Raw genomic sequence first — 19,613 nt, 5'->3', positions numbered from 1 at the left:
ATTTATATATTTACATCAGTAAGGAAAGTTTATTTTTCTAGACAAAAGGTATGCAAATCCTAAGAACTGCTGCCCTGAATTCTAGTGAAGGCAACACAGCTATTACTCTACTGATTTATAGATGTTGAGTATTATAAAGTTATTGAAAATTTTTGAGTTGCAGAGACATCACAAAGATGGGCTAGATACTTCACAAATTACTGTAAGTTTGACTTTTCCAGAATCTGGGAAAACTTTACTGTGTAAAACTGAAATACATGCAAACAACAATCTCCATTTACTACTGTAATAACAATGTATACATGTGTGGATAAATAATGAATTGTAATGACACTTTAGCTTTGTCTGCAGTCTGAAAATATAAAAATTATATACTAGCTTTCAAGGGAGTGGAAGAAATTTAAGAAAAAAAGAAAATCAAGTATCTCTCCACAGTCAGAGAAGCAAATAAGGAAGCCAGGAACCTGTGCTTCTGATTTCAAAACATTGACCAAAACAATCAAATTACTGCTGAATTTATGTTTTGTAAACACCCTTTTCATTAAATGCAGATGGTACTTCGTTGCTGCCTTAAATAATTCATTTTTACTGCTGGAGTGATATTGTACTGTGGAGGGCAGACCTTGGCTATCTGTCAAGATTCCCACCCAGCCACTCTCTTACTCCTCCTTAACAGGACAAAGGGAGAAAATATGATAGACAAGCACATAGGTGAAGACTATTTACCAAGCACAAGGAGATCATTTGCCAGTTACTGTTTCGAGAAAAACAGGGTTTTTTTTCTTCCACTTTTAAATAGAGAAGGATGATAAGATATAAGGACAACCATCCTCCCTAGTGACCCTCTCACTCCCATACTCAAACTCCTCATTCCGAACTCTTCCACCTCCTCCCACCTGCAGGCAGCACAGGAGCAATGGGTTGCTGAAGTCAGTCCTCTCTGCTGCTCCTTCCTTACCTCTCATACTTCTCTCCTGATTCACCCCCAGATTACAGCCCTTTACAACTATTCTAGCACAGGTTTCTTCTCCACAAGGTGCAGTCCTTCAGCAGACTGCTCCCGCATGGGTCCTCAATACCCGGCTCTCAAACCCTCCTGCCCAACTGTGGGCAGATCCCCGTGGGATGCAGCTCTAGCCCAAGGCTACTCCTGTGGGAGTTTTCCATAGGCTGTGTCCTCCAGCCAACATCCACTGCTGAACTGTGAGCTCCTCCACAGCTGCACACAGAGAACTGCTCTGATGCAGTTCTGATCCCTACGGTGTAAAGGGACAACTTGCTTCACCATGCACAAAGAATGATGAAGCACCTCTACTTCAGTGCCAGGAGCACCTCCTCCCTCTCCTTCTCTGACCTTGGTGTCTGCGGCATTGCTTCTCACGCTTTTTCTCTGTCCTCTTTCTCCCAGTTGCTTTGCAGCATTCTTTACTCTGTCTTAAGCACATTTTCCACACAGCACCTCACCTTGGCTGCTGGGCCCAGCAGTATCCTGCAGGGCCATGGGACCCAGCTGGCCCACACAGATCCTGCCACAGTCCCTGCACCATGTACAGCCTGGGCTGTCTAAGGGCATAAACAACATTCTAAAATCTGTAAGAGCTTCTCTGACTTAGTGAAGTCACCTTTACTCTAACAAAGCAACACGTTTATGCGATTTTGAATACTACACAGTACTTACAATTGTTTTCTAACATTGTGCTACAGTGTTAGCTGAACTACAGAAGTAGTTTTTTCAATGACATCTTTAAATTGTTTTATTCTGAGTGCTAGATCAAAAAACACATGTTGAAATGAACAAAAGATTGTTTATATATGTCACTTGTAATATTTCCAGTTATTTTTCTTTTTTAATCATTGGTCTAAAAGATCCCATTCATAATATGAATAAAACCAAACTGCTTTAACTGCTTTCTTAGAAAGCCCCTAAACGCACTCTGTTATTAAATGAAATCTTGCTTAACTGAAAGTACAGATTGCACATCTTCTACAGCTACCTTAATTGCAAGCAGGCTGTGCTGTATCCCTCAGTCCCAATTAAGTATGAGTTGACTGCAGTTTCTTCCAGAACTAGCAGTTTCATGCATTCTACAGAAAGCTATTCAAACAAGGAGAATTTTAAATTATTTGCATTTGTTTTTATTACATATGAGGTCTTTCAAGAAAAGATTTAACAAAAAGCAGGGGGAAACTCTTGCCCAATCATATCTAAAAACTAGCACTGCAGCTTTTGAGATGAAATACAACTGCAAATGTGTTATGTGTTGATTTGAGAAACAATAATAATGGCCGACTCATTACATTTCAGAACACTTAGAGGTTCTGGCATTAAATATGGGTCAAAACCCACTAAACACATCAGTGAGTGACATTCATTAAAATAAATCACACAAAATGGCACTTGTATGATAACATGTTGTGACAGTACTACTGCTTTCATAAATAAAGAGTGAAAATTAAACTTTCATAGCAAAATATTTCACTAGGCTAGATTGCAAAGTTTTGACATGGTCAATTCATCACTGCAGAAACCAGACAAAGCTCAGTCTGCTGTAGCTGGGAAGCTCATTATTTCATTAAAATTGAACTATATCTACAACTTCAACATTTCTTTTATTAAAAAAAATGACCAAGAAGTTGAATGGTAATTATCAGCCTTCGACACCACAATGTAGTTTCCCATTTAAATGAAGGAAGAAATGTAAGAAATAGTCATTGCAGATAAAACTGCACTGGATTCAAAACGTACAGAATGTAGACGGATAGATTCCAGGAGCTATTATTTGTTCAGTAATTCAGAGCTAGCTGAAATCATCCAGAAAAACCTAAACAACATTTTTTCAACAGATTTTTACCATAGTAGAATGTTTGGAAGGGACTCTGGATGTCATCTGGTTGAACGCCTCACACAAACTGGGACACCTGGAGCACATCTGAAAGGACCACGTCCAGACAGTTTCTGAAAATCTCCAAGGAGGGCCATTCCTCTACTGCTGTAAGAAATCTATTCCAGTGCTCCATTACCCACACAGTAAAGTACCCCCTGGTATTTAGACAGAACTTGCTCTTTTCCTACTGTCCAGAGAACTGTGCACTACTGAAAAGAGCTCAGCTCTGCCTTCTTTGAACTCTTCTTTTGGATATAATACATATCGACAACACCCCCTGAACTTCACTTCTACAACCTGAACAGTCACAGGTTTCCAACTTCTCCACACAGGAGAGATGCTCCAGTTCCTTCATCATCATCAATCAAACTGAAAACTACAGGAAGGGTCAGTTTTAATCTCTGAACAGCATGGAAAGCAATTTCCCAGGTTTTTAGCCCCGTTTTTCAGTCCGAGAAGTACAAAGTTTAACAGGATCACTTTCACAAACCATATGAGCTCTGTTGTAACACCAATGGCCTTGTGTGCATACTTCATCCCCTTGGAAGATTGCTCATTAAATGTAAATACCTCTTTCTCCATTAAAGTCTAAATTTGCTCCCTCTCTTTCTACTGCCACAGTTTTTGTATTGTTCTTTAGTTCTGCAGTTAGCATACAGATAAAATTTGTCTTTTACTATTTTGTAAACTTTTCCTTTGTACTGTACTTTTTATGCTGAAACACTTCCTCATCTTTAAAAAAATTACAAAGTAAAAGATTTTAAGCTAAAATAAACATATGTGAAGCCAAAAAACAAATAAGCGTTTCAAAAATGACTAAGATTAAAATTTTATTCTTGTTGAAAGGAAATGAGTTTCAAATTATGAGCTAATCCTTAAGGGTTTCAACTTGTGCCAATTTCAGACAAGAAATTTTTGGAAATCTTATTTATTTATTATTTATTATTGCAAGTAAAAAAAAATTGCTTCCCACATTCTCTTAATGGTAATACCTTTAAAATACTACATCACATACCACTAAAATAAAAACAGAAGTACAGAAGAACAGAAACATAAAGAAAAAAATAGAAGCATGGAAAGAATCCTTTCCTGGTAGTAATTTTTTCTAGGTACTGTCTGCTATATTCAATCCAGTCTATAGTCCACTGCAGATCTGAATCTGGTGTTTACTCATCACAAATTGAAGCCTTCTGCAGATGCTAAATCATGAGGCTCTGAGAGATTGAAGAGCCTATAAAAGCAATGCTCAGAGAATCAGCAATAGGCTTTGAGATTCTTATGGACTTCATGTCACTAGTAACATGCCAAAGTTCTAAGTTAGAAGCTTTTGTTTCCTGAAAACTAAACACAGAGGTATAGCTATAACAGAATATTGGCATTAAAAACCTAACAGAGATTATATGAATACTTCCTTTCAGGCATTTTTTTGACAGACATATTCCTAACCCTGCAAATAATTCTACTAACAGATAGTTGCAATCACTTCTGTAGGTACAGCAGCCATGCTTCTTTTGTTTTTCAAGGAACAACTTAGGCTAAACTCTACATCAAGCAAAGAATCTAGAATCCTTCTTCAGTCACTGCACTGAGGTTACTTTTATCATAAAATATTTGATGTGAAAGTTTTATGCACTGTATCAGCTTTAGTCAGTAGCTTTGGAACCTCATTTAATAAACAAGCAATATTAAATTGTTATTAAACACTTTAATGAGACTTTTTATCAAAAACTACACACTACCACTTTGCTTATATAGCCTATTCCTTTTCACTTAGCATTTGTCATTTAGGAGATACTTTAAAAATGTGAATCTGTGTGTTTAGACATAAAGCAATTTAATTTCAAAGTAAGAAACACAGAATTCACGTAACCTTCCAAATGCTGTAGGTGCTGCATTCTAAACCATTCCTAAGCTGTAAACTTGCTATGAAGACTTATATGCTCATTACTAATTAGTTTACAGAAAACACCTACCAAGTGACTGTGATATAGAAAATGATGTGATTTTGAACGTTTCCAAAATAAATACTACTGTTCAAATCTAAAACACAGCATCAGCACCTACTGTAGAAGTGGAATTTGAACAATCATACACTACTTACTGTCATTTTAAAATTACTGATGCAGAACATGCTTCTTCACTGGTGAAGTTAGTCTTAATACACTTTAATTTATGCATTTTTAAGCCTTCTCCAATCTTCTCTTTCTTAAAATTGCACTGTATTAGAATGTTTTGTTCACACACATGACTTTCTTCAATACAGTGAAACGTGAACCTATAAATTATATTTGCCCCATTTAATAATATCATCTTTTTAAACTTTGTCAGGATGCTGGGATTATTCAAAGCACTGATCTCATTTTCCAATTAAATCCCAAATAGGGAAATTAAAAATCTGTAACAGAAGTTATACTTAAGAAATCTAAATGACGTCAAAAAACATTCTGCGAAACAGAAACCACCAACAAATAACTCCACATCTCCATACCTCCATATCTGCATAACTCCAACTCAGAAGAGAATTTCTGAGATTTCTCTTCTTTGGTGCACTATCTTGATCTTTTCTAAGTGAAACATACAAGCTTTTGCTCAAATAAATACAAACAAACAAACAAAAATAATTTTAAAAATACCCCACACATACACAAAGAAAACCAAAAACTTTCTAACTTTCCAACATCTTAAAAGCTTGAAAAGTAAACAAAATCGACTTTCAATTAAAAATAAACATTCTGTTTTGCTTTAAGGCTCTGTGTAACTTTTATATACATATTTGCATGACTTACTGAAATTTTTCAGAACATGAAGCATCCATATAGCTCTAAAGAAAATTGAAGAAGCTTAGTAGGCTCACTATTCTCACTAAAAACATTAATCAAAACCCACTAAGTAAGCTGTTGGTAAGTTCTCAAAGATGTCTAAAACAATTATCAGTATTCTTTCTTTAGACTTGCTGTCTACAGAGTAAATATAAAATTTTAATACTTTACAACTGGGGATCAGCAGAGGAAAATGTCAGTTCAGTTCAGATGCATGGAGCAAAATTCCACAATAAATTTGATAGCACAGAAGACACGAACAGCTTAAAACAAGCTGTTTTCTCACTAAGGATCACCTACACTGTTTTTACCACTTTACATTCCCAGGGCACAGCAGGTACTACTACCAGCATTTCTGCCCTACTTCCAGTGATTTGACATAAACAAGTTACAATGCTTACATGTAAGAAGAAAAAAAAAAAAGTAGAAGGAAAAAAAAGAAACAAGGAAAAAAAAAGACATTAGGAAAAAAAAAAAGAATGAAGAAATAAAAAAAAAAAAAAAAAAAAAAAGGGGGGAAAATGGAGAATGAAAGAGAAAAAAGAAAAAAGTAGAAAAAAATTCTCTGCAAAAAAACCTGCCATATTTTCAGAAAATGCACCTCTTGGTATGAAGATAAGACTACATGAACACTCTGGATAATATTCACATTGTTTCATAAACACTTCAAAGACTTTCTGATGCCATGATGAGGCCTGACAAAAGATCCACACCAAAATAAAATAGCCATACAAGAGATTACTCCAGTATATTACCAAATAACTTCACTGATTTGAAAGAACCTTTGAAAAACCTATCACATAAAAGGTAACATATTTACACTAATTTTAATTCCAGCTCATTAAAATTTTAGAGCAATGCCTACCATTTATGCCATGCTGGTAGTATTGTACAGAACTCAACAACAGCACAGTCACAAAATACAAAGCAAAGAATGTGAGTAGTTTCCTTCATAGATTTTCAATTGACAGCCAAAAACGTACCAGCAATTTTAAGCAAGAAACTCTTCAGGAAACTGTAACTGTGTCTTACAAAGTTCAATTGTGTTAAACAGGTAATCACATATCCTAGGTAAAGGATATGTGATACCAAGAGGAAGAGGAAAAGTGGGTATTGGGGAATTCAGGTGTGATCAGTGCACAGTATGCTTCAAGTGTGAATTTCAATCAGCTGGACAAACAAAGAGCTGAGAAGGAAACAAATTTCCTTCCAAATTTCACTGTCACCTTTTTACAACTTCTCACAGTGACAGCGGAAAGCCCAATTTATTGCACATACGTAGATACTATCTACGAATATGCAAGCAAATTCAGCTCAATTATCAAAATTATACAATATTTTAAGCTTTTAAATGTTGATATGTTGACTTAAAAATTCAAGTTTTTGGCTCAGGCATTTTCTTCTCAGATTTTGCTCCACTGCAAGAATCTAGAAATTAAAATCACATAGTTTGCCACCTACACAAATGGCTTGGAAATTAATAATTTCTTTTCAAAGCTGTAAGTTATGCAAGTTTTCCCCCTTTGCTTAGAAATAACATTTATTTATCTTTCAAAGTTTTCTCTCTTTCAGACAATAACAATTAAAGTCAAAAATATTTAGCCAACAACTGTTTTGCATTACAAATGCAATTGCATTTTAAGATTATGTATTGAGAGACTGCTCAACCCGTGCTTTCTGATCTTTCTGATTAAAAAAAAAAAAGAAGAAGAAAAAAAAAGGAATCAGTCTGCAATACCTATTCTCCTTTAACATGGGTAAGACAAATAAGAATTCACCAAATCTCATTCATGCTAACAATGACTGCTCACAAATCATTTTATCACACTCAACGTTTAACAAGAATCTTGATATTAACTTTGTTCTTTTAAAATTGGTGAAAGGTAGATTCCTAGCATACATTCCTTATTTCTCATTTGCTTACCTCCCCTCATGATTTCTACAATTTTTGTAGCAATCAAACAATTTTTGTAGAATAAAACAATTGTATTTTTTATTCTGTTCATTTTAAAAACCCGTATGAAACTGGGCTGAGTCACACACATATGCTATATATGTGACTTCAATGAATGTTTATCATTTACTAGGCACAGTCTAGAAAGCCATGCAGCTCTGTATTGTCCAAATGTTTAGTCAATAAGTATTCTGTTTATGAGCAAAACAGTCATGTACGCTCTATGCTCTCAAACAGCTCTTTGTGCATTTTTCTCATCAACAAGAAATAGAGGACAAATAACCGAAGAAATTCTATCTTTTACACGTGGAGAATCTCTGAAAACAAGCAAAGAACTAGAAATTGCAAATGTAAATTGTGAAGTATATTTGTAAAATTGACTTTGTGAGAATAGATTATGGTGAATTAAAGCATAATGGAAAATCTGAAGGACACCTCAAATCACTATTCATGTCAGAGAAAAAAAATATTGAAATTAAATGGCAGAAAGAAGTGAAATTAGACACTAATCAACATAAACAAGCTAGAGCAAAATTTTGTATTTTCACAGCAGAAACAAGAAGTCCTTGACAAAAATATTTCCCAGGATCACTCAGACATCAAATCTTTGCACAAAAATAACAGGATGAGTCAAACCTTCCTGTTCCTAGCTTCAGATATTCAAATAAGTACCGAAAAGAAATAAAAAGCATAATATAAATATATATTAAGTGGTTTCTTCCACCTACATGAGTTTGAATAGAGCATGTGTCAAAAGAATTTATTGCAGACAACTTCTAAAAGTAAAAGAGACCTGTGTGATAGCTATCACTAAGGCACTTTTCACTGTGACAACAGTACTCTACAGTTTAAAAACGAAACTGAGTACTATAGGCTTTCACTAGGATAAGTCTAAACTGCATGTTGTGCTATAGCAGCGAAGTGAGTTGGCCAGCAAACAGCTTTCAGTTATAAAAGACCTCTTACAAGGATAAAAATACTTCTTTTTATGATGGTCCAAGAGAAAAGTCTTCCCAGCAAAAGGACATTTGCCATATATGTCAAGCCTTATTCCTCTGTAAAGAGATTTGGAAGTTCTCCAGGATCACAGAAGTGTTGTCTAACTAAAAGAGTCTAGTTCCTCCGTTATTAGGAAACTGATATTTAATATTACAGAGGAAAACCAGTGAGCTACAGAGCAGATGGTTAGCCGAGTATCATGCAGAACCAGGATGCATGAATAAGCCTTCTACTTGTTCCATTCCCTCTGGCCATATTCTGTGGCCAACATGTTGGCTTAATATTAAAAAGTAGACAGCTACAATTCCGTTAAAGCAAGTACATTAATGAGACACCTCGCAGAACACCACAGAATCATGTGTGTTAACCTTTCCCCAAAATAAAAAGGTCTTTAAAGTATACTATTTGTAGTATCTTGTTTATTTGCATCCCTTCTGAATTACAATTGCAGAAGAACGTATCTACTATCATTGATCTGATGTTCAAAAATCAAGTGGATACATAATTTTTCAAATCCAATTCAGGATATTTTCTGCAGCTGCTAATTTTGTTCACACCCTACTTTTATCTGCCCAATTTTACAAATAAGTTAAATTTTATGCAACTTGAAGTTATCAAATTAATTACTCATTTTATAAACTTTGCATGAATTTACGTATGATTTTGCTGTGTCACTTTTGGACATTCCATCCCCTCTGCAATAAAAAAGAAAGACAGTAGCACAAACTGTCCACCAAGAGTAATTCTGTCTACAGAGTGTTTCTCTCTAACATTTAGGCCACAGGAGAAATTGGAAGATGAAGCAGGCTGCAGTGCCATCATTACGATGTTGACACATAGCTTTATGACTCGTATTTGTCAGACTTGGACAGTGTAGTCTCTCAGCTTGCCAAGTGCCCTGCTGTGATAAGGTGCAAGGAATAAGTAAGCTGCTTAAGTTCAAAGCTGACAAGACAGATGTAATGCTTTCTGGTAATGAAAACAACATACAGACATTCCTGAAGACCACACAGTTAAATGAACTAAATGTGCCTAGCAAATGATCTCACACTACTGGGTGTATGGTGGAAAATATGCCATTCCTCTAGGGAGGAAATGTTTTTCCCTAATGTTTGGCAGTTACTTAAGACACGTGGATACAGTTTAGTCTGTGGCTACCTAAAAGAACATACCTTCTTCTATTAAGAACAGCACGCAAAACAGAAAGATAAACAACTGTTAGAAGAGCCACACTGTAAACCAGGGGAGGACAAAACACTGGTTACTAGAACTGCATGCTGATTTTCTTCTTAAAAAAATGTCAAAAACAGAGATCTCTCATTCCTCAAAGAAAGGTACTTTCATTCATGGAAAAAGGTAATCTCAGGCAGCAGTCCAGCAGAGCTTCCTTGCTCTTTGAAATGAAGATTATCCTGAGTTCCTTCAAATTCCTAGAATTTGCTGCTCAGCTCAACCTTCTGCTTTCTTGAACAGGTCCTTTTGATTAATATTTCAACTAGCAGTCAGCTTCCAAAAGTGAAACTAATATCTGCTCATAACCTGAACCACACCTTTTGACATTAATGTTCCAGAAATTAGAGCAATACCTTCTGGCACAAAGATTTGAAAGTGAAAATGGCACAGGGGGGGGGGGGGGAGAAAAAAAAAAAAAAAAAAAAAAAGGCCTCCTTTACTGAAAATGCAAACTTATCCTCTGAAAAGTAAACACTGACTTTATGTTTAGTTTCTAACTATGTGGGCTGTTCCAAAAGTAATTCCTTCTATTCTATTACCTTGGCCCACAGTGTCACAAGTGGATGTCGGTGGCATGGCTGTAGAGGTTCAGTCTTCCCACTTCCTGCACGGTTTCATAGCTGAGAATCTGCTCTATCAAACAGTGTTGTTTTGCTCTTTGTATCCTTTGTAGACTCCGTGGAAATTATCAGGAGGCATTACTTTCAAAACAACTGATGTATTTTCAATGATATCCAAACAATTAACTCAGCATTTACTCATCATTCTATCTTTAAAACAAATGAAGTACATAAACCAGTGGGGTATAAAGGATGCCAAGTATGATGGAGGAATAAATCAGTGATCAATAGATCACTGATACTGATAAGAAGTGTTGGTTTATAGTAAGTATTACAGTAAAATTTATTTAAAACAGCCTACTACTCACTGAATAAAAAGGAAAGTATCTAGAAAATTAAAAAAATATCTTTTAGCATTTCAAAGCCAAATTGGAAATAATGATATCCCAGATTAAAATAGGTGACCCTGGGTGCTGAAATTATACATGGTTCTGCAAGAAAAATTATCTATTAAATTTACACTTTAAAAATATCTTGTTTTGGTCCATATTCAATCACCACAAAAACAAGACATGAAAACACAAAAATTCAAAGACAAAAGTGCCTCTATGCTTTGTTACTGCAGTGACTGTTCAGGTCACAGGTTTTCATGATGCCTAAAAATAATATACAGTGTCATGGTGTTAGTTTTTCTCTGTTTTGTAAAATGTTATTTATATTCTGCATAGTCTAAATACATTCAAACTTTGCTAGTGGCTATATCTATATCAGCAGGCACATGCATCTCTTTTCCTTTTCTGGCTCACACTTTTTCTTTTCCCTACAATATATAAAAGCAACGATGCCTTGTTACACAAAATTTTCATATATAATTGCCAGAAAAAAATCACATTAAAAAATACAATTAAAAAGTTTTAACTCATAAAAATAATACCAAATCTGACACAGACATTAGGTATCATCAGCCATGACAAAAATGGAAGGTAAATTATAGAATAAATATGGCTTATGAAAGTACACTGTGTGCAAAGCCTGCACGAATAACCACAGAAGGAGACCTCAATTCAGTAAGTTCATCTCCTCCTTATTCAGATCTGACCTGCAACTTTATTGGTTCAATTAGAAGATCCTGCAAATGCATTCCAGTAAAAAATTAATCTTTGATATGAAATACAATCACAAGTCCTTTTGCTCTTCTGGACAAAAAGTACTATTGTCCTTAAATACTCAAATCATATTCGAAAGTGGTCTCTGACCTTTAAAGCATGTAAGCACTTCTGAAAGCTTTATTATAAGGTTTAAATAAATTTAAGCCAAAATGGAAGTAAGTTCAGCATTTCTATATATTCTTTTTAATACAAATGTTATGAAAATCTCATCAAATTACTAGAGGTCAGAGAGTTATTCCATGCCTGACAATGTAGAATATTATCTATGAGATGAAATGATTCTTCACCACAGACATTAATATTCAATTCAAAACTCAGTATTTAATTTAGCTCTTCAATCACATCCACCTCTGGACATAATCATACTTAACTCATGATTTACCTTTCTCAAACAGATTACACAACTGTCGTTTTGTGTTTGGACACAACACATGAGGCCCACTATACACAAATACAGGCTGCATCAACAGAGGTGAACTTAAAACATAAGCCTGACTCTATCAGACTTACACAGCTTATTACAGACTATCAATCATCAGAGCTTAAAATTCCAAGACTTTTTACAAGGAAAGTCTATTATACATAAAGTTCTCTGTTCACTAGTAAAAAGAAATTCAGCGGGCTAGTTAACATTTTAAACCCTCTACTGTCCTGCTTAAAGACATGTTCAAATATTATTTGTAGTAAGAGACAATTAACATTTTCCATGTTTTTCTACAGGCTTTATAGTTGGGTAATACAAATACTGATAGTTTGCAGTAGGACCTGCTCATTGTAGCAGATCATTTTGACAGCAAGCATTATGCAGCCAGCAGTGTAGATTCATTAGATTAAAAATCTAAAGAACAAAGCAATTGAAACAAATGGACTAAATAGTATTTTGTACGTGATTGTATGCAAAAATGTCACTATATTTTTAACCAATTACACAGTTTGGTTGCATAATCAACTAATGCATCATTTTCTACTTCAATATTCTTAATTGAAAAATTGTGCTAATGTTATTTCACTGATAGGTTTGGGGTTTTTTTAATATATAAATATTTTGAAATCCATCACAAAATTTCTACTTTCTTGCTGTTTCCTGTGACAGAGTGCAAAGGAATAGTTTTATGTACATTACCAGAAATGCATGGTAGTACCAATATTCTCATTACACATATTTTTTATTTACTCTTTCATAAAATAACTACAACAGATCTACAATCATACTACAGTTTAACAAATGAATTTTTATTACAAATTAGAACATGAGAAATTAGAAGATGAGGAGTCTCTTAAATGCCTTTAATCCTTGAAGTAGGATGACAGGCAGAAGACTATTTGTTCATTCTTTTAAAAGGTCATTCACATTTTCCATTTGAATCCATTCTTCAGTGGCAAACCACAGAGAAACCTCTGTATTTTCAGAATTGATGTACCTTTCAAAACTATAATCTTTGGCTTTCAAGCTCACTATTATTTGCCTTCAGGTGCAAATTTTAAAGTGTATAGGCTTCTAAAAAGAACTTTATGGCTTCAGCCAGATACTGAAAGGCTTGTAGATAAGTCATCATCACAGTGTAAATTTCTTTTCAAAATAATGTTCCTCACTCAGAGTACACTTGTGCTTATACTCGGTTCACTTGTCAAATACAAATTTGAGGTCATCAAAAGCTTCAGGGCAACTTGAGCTATTCCAAAACTCATTTTCTACCTCTATTTTGCTGGAGAAATAGGATTTCAAATGTAAAAATAACAGGAAGCTCTAAAGATAAAGAAACAAAAGCATATCAGGTGCATGCTTCAGTACAGCATTGCAGTGACTGCCTGTAAAAACAAAGTCAATTCAATACCTAAGTATCATAAAATACTGACAATATCAAAAGCAGACAATGCATCCCACTAAACAGTTTATTCTATTCAATGTGTAATTTTAGAATTGATAAATACATAGGTTGAGGAGCAGATGCTAATGATCTTATTTAAATGTTTCTTTTATAGCAGATGAAAATTAAATCATTCTCATTTACAATGTCTACTGTTGATGGTAAGTCATATGTCTGACGAAGGTAAATGAAACCAGGCTCAGTATTCCTGTTGGTTTACATTCCTTGGCCACATAGTAGTAAGCATTTGTATTTAATTCTACTTACAGAATATGCTGTGTTTTAATAAAATAGAATGACACACAAGAGAGCACTTATTCTCTCTCCTTAAGAGCTGCATTTATTTTTGAGAGGTCAGTTTGATTTTTCATCTCCAGAGATTTTTTCCCGCAGACATCGTTTCTGTTTCTAAGTAGAGCTAAGTAATTAACACTCTTTGAAAGCAGAGACTATGTAAATACTTGGGGGGAAAGCTTTTTCATTCCCAAAGTAAAATGGAGTTTTAATGTTAACTTTAACAAGTCCAGGAATCCACAGTCTGTTTTCTATGACTCAAAGCCTTACATATATAAGTAGCCAAAGAAAACACGTTTTCAAAGGCAGGTGTTTAGGCTTCTCTTGGAGATGTAAGAACAAATGGAACAATGCAAAGAAAATTAAAATTTAAAAGAAAAAACCAACAAACATAACTAAATTGGCTGGAAACCCAAATTTATGTGCTTTGGATAAATTATTGAAATGGAAACTAGCACTACAAATTCACTCATTCAAAAATATTCCTTTTCATCTCACACCTATAACAAACTGTCACCAGCTGAAACTTGCCATATACAAATTTTAGTCAAATTTAATGCAGCCCCTTGTCCAAACTACTTCTTATCACCAACTCTGCCTTTCGTGTTACCTGGTTCTATGCTCTCACTGTGATAAAACAGTACTTAAATTGCTCTTCGTGTATTTCTTCCCCTTAAATCTGCTGTTACAATAGGGACACAACTGGAATAGAAACCATTCAAGTAAGATTGTCACATATGTGACAGTGATCAGCAGCAGCCAGAATGCATTTATGACTAACCTGATCTCCTTGCATGACAAGATGACCAGGGTAGTAGGTGAGAAAAGGCTGCAGACGTTATATACATGGATTTTAATAAAGTTTTTGACACTGTTTCCCATAGCATTCTTCTGGAGAAATTGGCTACTCATGGCTTAGATGTGTATAGTTTGCTGGGTGAAGAACTAGCTGGGTGGACTGGCTCTAAGAGCCACTGTGAAGGAAGCTCAAACCAGCTAGCAGCTGACACCAGTGATGTTTCCAGGAGCTCGGTACCAGGGCCAGTTTTGGTTACCATTTTTATCAGTGATCTGGACAGTGTGGATTGAGTACACCCTCAGAAAGCTCACAAATAATACCAAGCTAGATAGAACTGTTGATCTGTTTGAGAACAGGAAAGCACTGCACAAGAATCTGAGTAGGCTGAATCAATGGGCTGAGTCCAGACACATAAGGCCAAGTGCTGGGTCCTGCACCTGAGTCACAACAACACCATAAATGTTACAGGCTGGGGTAAGAGTGGCTGGAAATCTGCTGGAAAGGACCTCGAGATGTTGATTGGCAACCTCTTGAACAGGAGCCAGCAGTGTGTCCAGATGACTAAGAAGGCCAAAGCATTGTGGCCTGCATAAGGAATAGTACGATCAGCAGGACTGGAGAGATGAGCGTCCCTCTGTAATTGGCACAGGTGAGACTACAGCTTGAACACTGTGTTCAGTTTGCGGTCCTTTGCTACAAGAAGGCTACTGAGTTGCTCTAGCTTGTGCAGAGAAGACCTAAAAAGTCCGGAAAAAGTACTAGAAAACAAAAGTTATGAGAAGCAGCAGAGGGAACTTTTGAAGGTCTCTGCAACTACCTGAAAGAATGTAGCAGCAAGGAAGGTGTCTGTTTTCGCAGTTGAGAAGTGACAGGACATGAGGAATTGGTCTCAAATCAGGCCAAAAAGGATTTAGATGGGAGTCTCTTCACAGAGAGAGCAGTCAAGCATCACAACAGACTGCCCTGGGAAGCAGTGGAGCTGCCATAGCTGCAGATATTTAAGACACATGCAGACATGTCACTGAGGGAGACGGGTTAGTGCTGGGGACCTGGTAGGACACACTGACAGCAGAACCTGATGTTCTTGAAGGTCTTTTCCAACCTACATGATTCTTTGATTCAAAGTGTTTGCAGAGCAGTTTCCATACGATGTTTTAAAATTTATGTTGTGGTGAGGTATGTCTTCCAGCCATTTCACCTTAGAACTTGAGTGTAAGACTCTGAATTTTAAATCCAAAATACTTGCTTTCTAGTTAAATAATCACAGATTTTAATTTTACACAGTTAATGTAAACTCAAAGTGCCTGTCAGATATGACCATCCAGACTGAATACCCAGGCTGACTGTCAAAAGACATCAGGACAATCTCGTTTTCCCATTCACAAAGTTTCAAAAACAGAGAAAAGTTACTGCTAGAGGAAAATAAAGAGAAGACAGCAGCCTCGTGGGTTTCTCTCTACACTGAAGGTTAGTGGAAGGCTTTGCTTCCACATTAAACTTAGTTAGATAACACCAATATCATGGAAACACAGCTCAAAACGACAAGGCGTGATACAACCTGTTTTATCTCAGCACACCATTTTTTTTTTCTTAATAAAAAACACAACAACAGAATCTTTCATCAGTATTGATTCAGACTATTTTCACTGAGAAAAGAATCATTTTCAAGGGGTTCAGCATTTCATAAACACTTCAGTGTGTCATGAATTTTTAACAATGACAGAACATGATATGTAACCCACTAAAAAAAACGGGCAAATATAAAAACGTTTTGGCATTCTATAAAATCAAAAATTTGCAAACATTAAATTATTGCATAAAACAACTTTGTAGCTACTACTGTATGCAGTAGCAAACTACTGTATGCAAAATACAAATATGGAATTTACTCTGAAGGAAATATATGATATTTAATAATAGAAAGACTTACAGAAAATGCATTGATTTCAACCCAAAAATGTCTAGTGAATTAAAACTATTTAACAGCAATCACTACACATATCAACTAGGCAGTAAAAATAACCTACCAATATGTTTCCATTTGCACAGATGTTCTTTAATTTATCAAAAAGCAAACACTGACTTTTTATTTCCTTTTATTTTCTTTAGTAGATGCTACATTAAAGAAAATGTCAGCCCAGTCTCTACAGATTTCTGAAAACAATAGATGCTCTGCTTATTGCTTTTCTTTTTATTTCAGAGAAAGTGAGAGAGAGGAAGGAGAGAGAAGGGAAAGTAATGAAGGAATGGAGGAAAGGATACAGAAAGAAGCAGACAGATAAATATTTACAACACTTAAAACAATTAGAACTATTCTCACATTGTAACATCTACATCTTGTTTGGCTGCACCCTAGAATGTACTATATCCTTCTGTATTTGTTTTCTGTTGTTTTCTGTGGATATTAAAAATCAACGAAACATATAAGGCAGCAACTAAACATAATAGGACCAACTGTAACTATTAGCTATCACAGGCCTTAATATGAATAAGATTTTAAAGACAGTCCCCAAAATGTAGTTTTTAAAACATGTATTACTTATAAGCACTCAATATGAGCAAAAGATGTACAAAACAATAGTGCTGAATGGTGAAGAATGATGAAAAAACATATCCGTAACCTAAAAAACTGGACAGAAATGGAAGAGGAATTGGCTGCTGAAGAGTGTTACTGGCAAGACTTGCAATTTTAAAAGGAAAAACTGTCCTGAATCAATTGCTTACAGATTCTGAAAGCTACTATAACACCATGCTTAGGGTTCTCCAAGGCAAAGACCCTGAAGTCAGTGGACATGAGAGCATGAATGTTATTCTGCAGAATCAACAGTTAAGAAGACTAACAGAATGATGACATTTGACTTATTCAGTGTTACTGACAGTAGCAGAGAAACATGAACCCTGTGTTTAAGGAAATAAAATAATTTACAAAAAATATCTAATACAAGGGGCTTTAAAATATTTTGAGAAAATATTAAATAGCCATGCAATTCCACCAAAGATATATTATTAAAAAAAAAAAACAACAAAAAAAACAAAAAACTACAGTGTTACTCATGAAATTCACTGTAACATAGAAACAGACTTAGACTACTGGTGTTTTTCAGAGCAGATTTTTCTCTACTCCTTTAACCAAGGAACAACAATTTATAGATTTATTGACATTAAATCACGATAGGGCCTTTGAGAGATTGTCAAACTGCATACTTCCCTTAAATTAGAACAGGCCTAGCTATTTCATTATAAATTCAATGTCTGAAATGATGTCTTGGAAAAGTAAGGTTTAATGACTCAATCCAAGATTAGAGTTCTTCCTTCCCTCACAGTAAGGCCATCCACTCACTACCTGGGGCAGTAATACATTGATGGCTATTATAAAGCACCCCACCACTGATTTTTCTGTATCCAACTGAGTTCCTTCATCAGAATATTAATTTCAATCAAATACATAAACTCTTGCTTAAAAGGAAGCACTGTATTTCTAAATAATCAGGCACTTGCTTGAGATGGAAAGGGTATGTGTAGCTAAAGATAATATGTAGCATCTCAATGTCATTTTATTCTGAAAGAGGCTTCAAGAATTAAAAAAAAAAAAGACTGCAACCAATTTTCTATCAACTGCAGGAAAAACAAAGTTGCCAGTTACAAATAACTGATTAACATAATTGCCTTGTACTCAGCAGAAATGACCTAGAAATTGTAAATTGCACACTTCACAAATTTTGTGCATTTTGATTCCACACCTTTACATTAAATAACCTGAAGTTAATTCAAGCCTTCTCCAGAATGCATCTATTACTCTTATACAGCTCAAGGAATGGACATCTCATAAAAGGATGAATTTCAGTACCGGGTAAACTACACATTTTTGTGATTTCAACCTCCGGATCAATCACTTCCAAACAGACAATTGTCTGTGACTGTTTATGATCCTCAAAACATATAAAAACTTCGAATTAATTCTCAGTGCTTCTATTGGTTATATTTTCAGATTAGGAAAGATCTGGGACTGTCAATTTAAGAAGACACTGCCTGCTCAAACAAGATCCTGAGATACCTTCTGTCACAAAGAAAAGAGGATTCGCATTCATGTTATTAAAAAAAACTAAAAAATCCAAGATTTTGAAGTTATGAGAAACAAAATTAAAGGCAAGGATGATGAAAGAACACTCACTCCATTCCTCTGTTACACAGAGGATATTAAACTAAACAAATCCTAAAATAGCATTCAGGAATATTATGTAAACTGTGCAAGAAATTAGTTTATGGTCAGATAAATCAAGAAATATTTCTGAAAAAGCACAAAGCAGATGCAAAAATTTGATGACATCATTTCCCTACATCATTCTAGTGGTCCACCAGTCATCTTCTTGCAGAAGATGATATCATAGATGCAAACTCTGTCAAATTTATTAATTTTCTTTGTAACATAGCAAGGAACATTATCCTAAATTGCTCTTGAATATGTCTCCCAGTTTTGTCAACCTTCTAGAATGTTAGCAGTGGATATACTTTTTTTCTTTTTTTTACAACAGCTTTCAGAATTCCTTAGGAAAGAGTTTTGTTTTTTTCAATTCAATATAATGCGTGATCTGTTTTATGCATGCTTCTCAATATCCAGATGGTAGAGATACTGCATGACAACCAGATCATACATCTTTTTACCTCAACAAATTGTTCCTTGAGGCAAAAATACATAATAAAAAGATCTCACAAATATGTACTATGTGATATTCATAGCCTAGGTTTCGCTGTCAGTAGAAATCCAGAAGCTGAACTTTCACGGTTGATACTGGTCAAGTTTTCTGTTGTTCATCTGGGGGAGGACAGATTCAAACTTTTTTAAACAAATACCAGAGATTGTAAATGGTGTTAATGAATTGCCATTATTCGTAAAAACTAATAGGTGGATATCAGTGACGCCTCAGTTACGTACTTCTAACCTTAAACATAGTCTAATTCCTGTAACTGGCAACAATAATTCAGATTTTTGAATGCATTTCAAAATATTGGAATATCTTAATAGCAAAGAATAC

At 35.1% G+C, this 19,613-nt stretch overlaps 1 protein-coding gene across 4 annotated transcripts in view; it reads right to left on the bottom strand.

Annotated features, from left to right (window-relative positions):
- The window catches only part of KDM4C (lysine demethylase 4C), a 297,078-nt gene that overhangs the window by 55,288 nt on the left and 222,177 nt on the right, over positions 1-19,613 (bottom strand). The gene's annotated exons all lie outside the window — the stretch shown is intronic.

The sequence above is a fragment of the Lagopus muta genome, chromosome Z (genome assembly GCF_023343835.1).
Source record: "Lagopus muta isolate bLagMut1 chromosome Z, bLagMut1 primary, whole genome shotgun sequence".
NCBI classification, from domain to species: Eukaryota; Metazoa; Chordata; class Aves; order Galliformes; family Phasianidae; genus Lagopus; species Lagopus muta.
The sequence above is the reverse complement of the archived record's forward strand: the minus strand, read 5'-3'. Positions and strand labels throughout refer to the sequence as shown.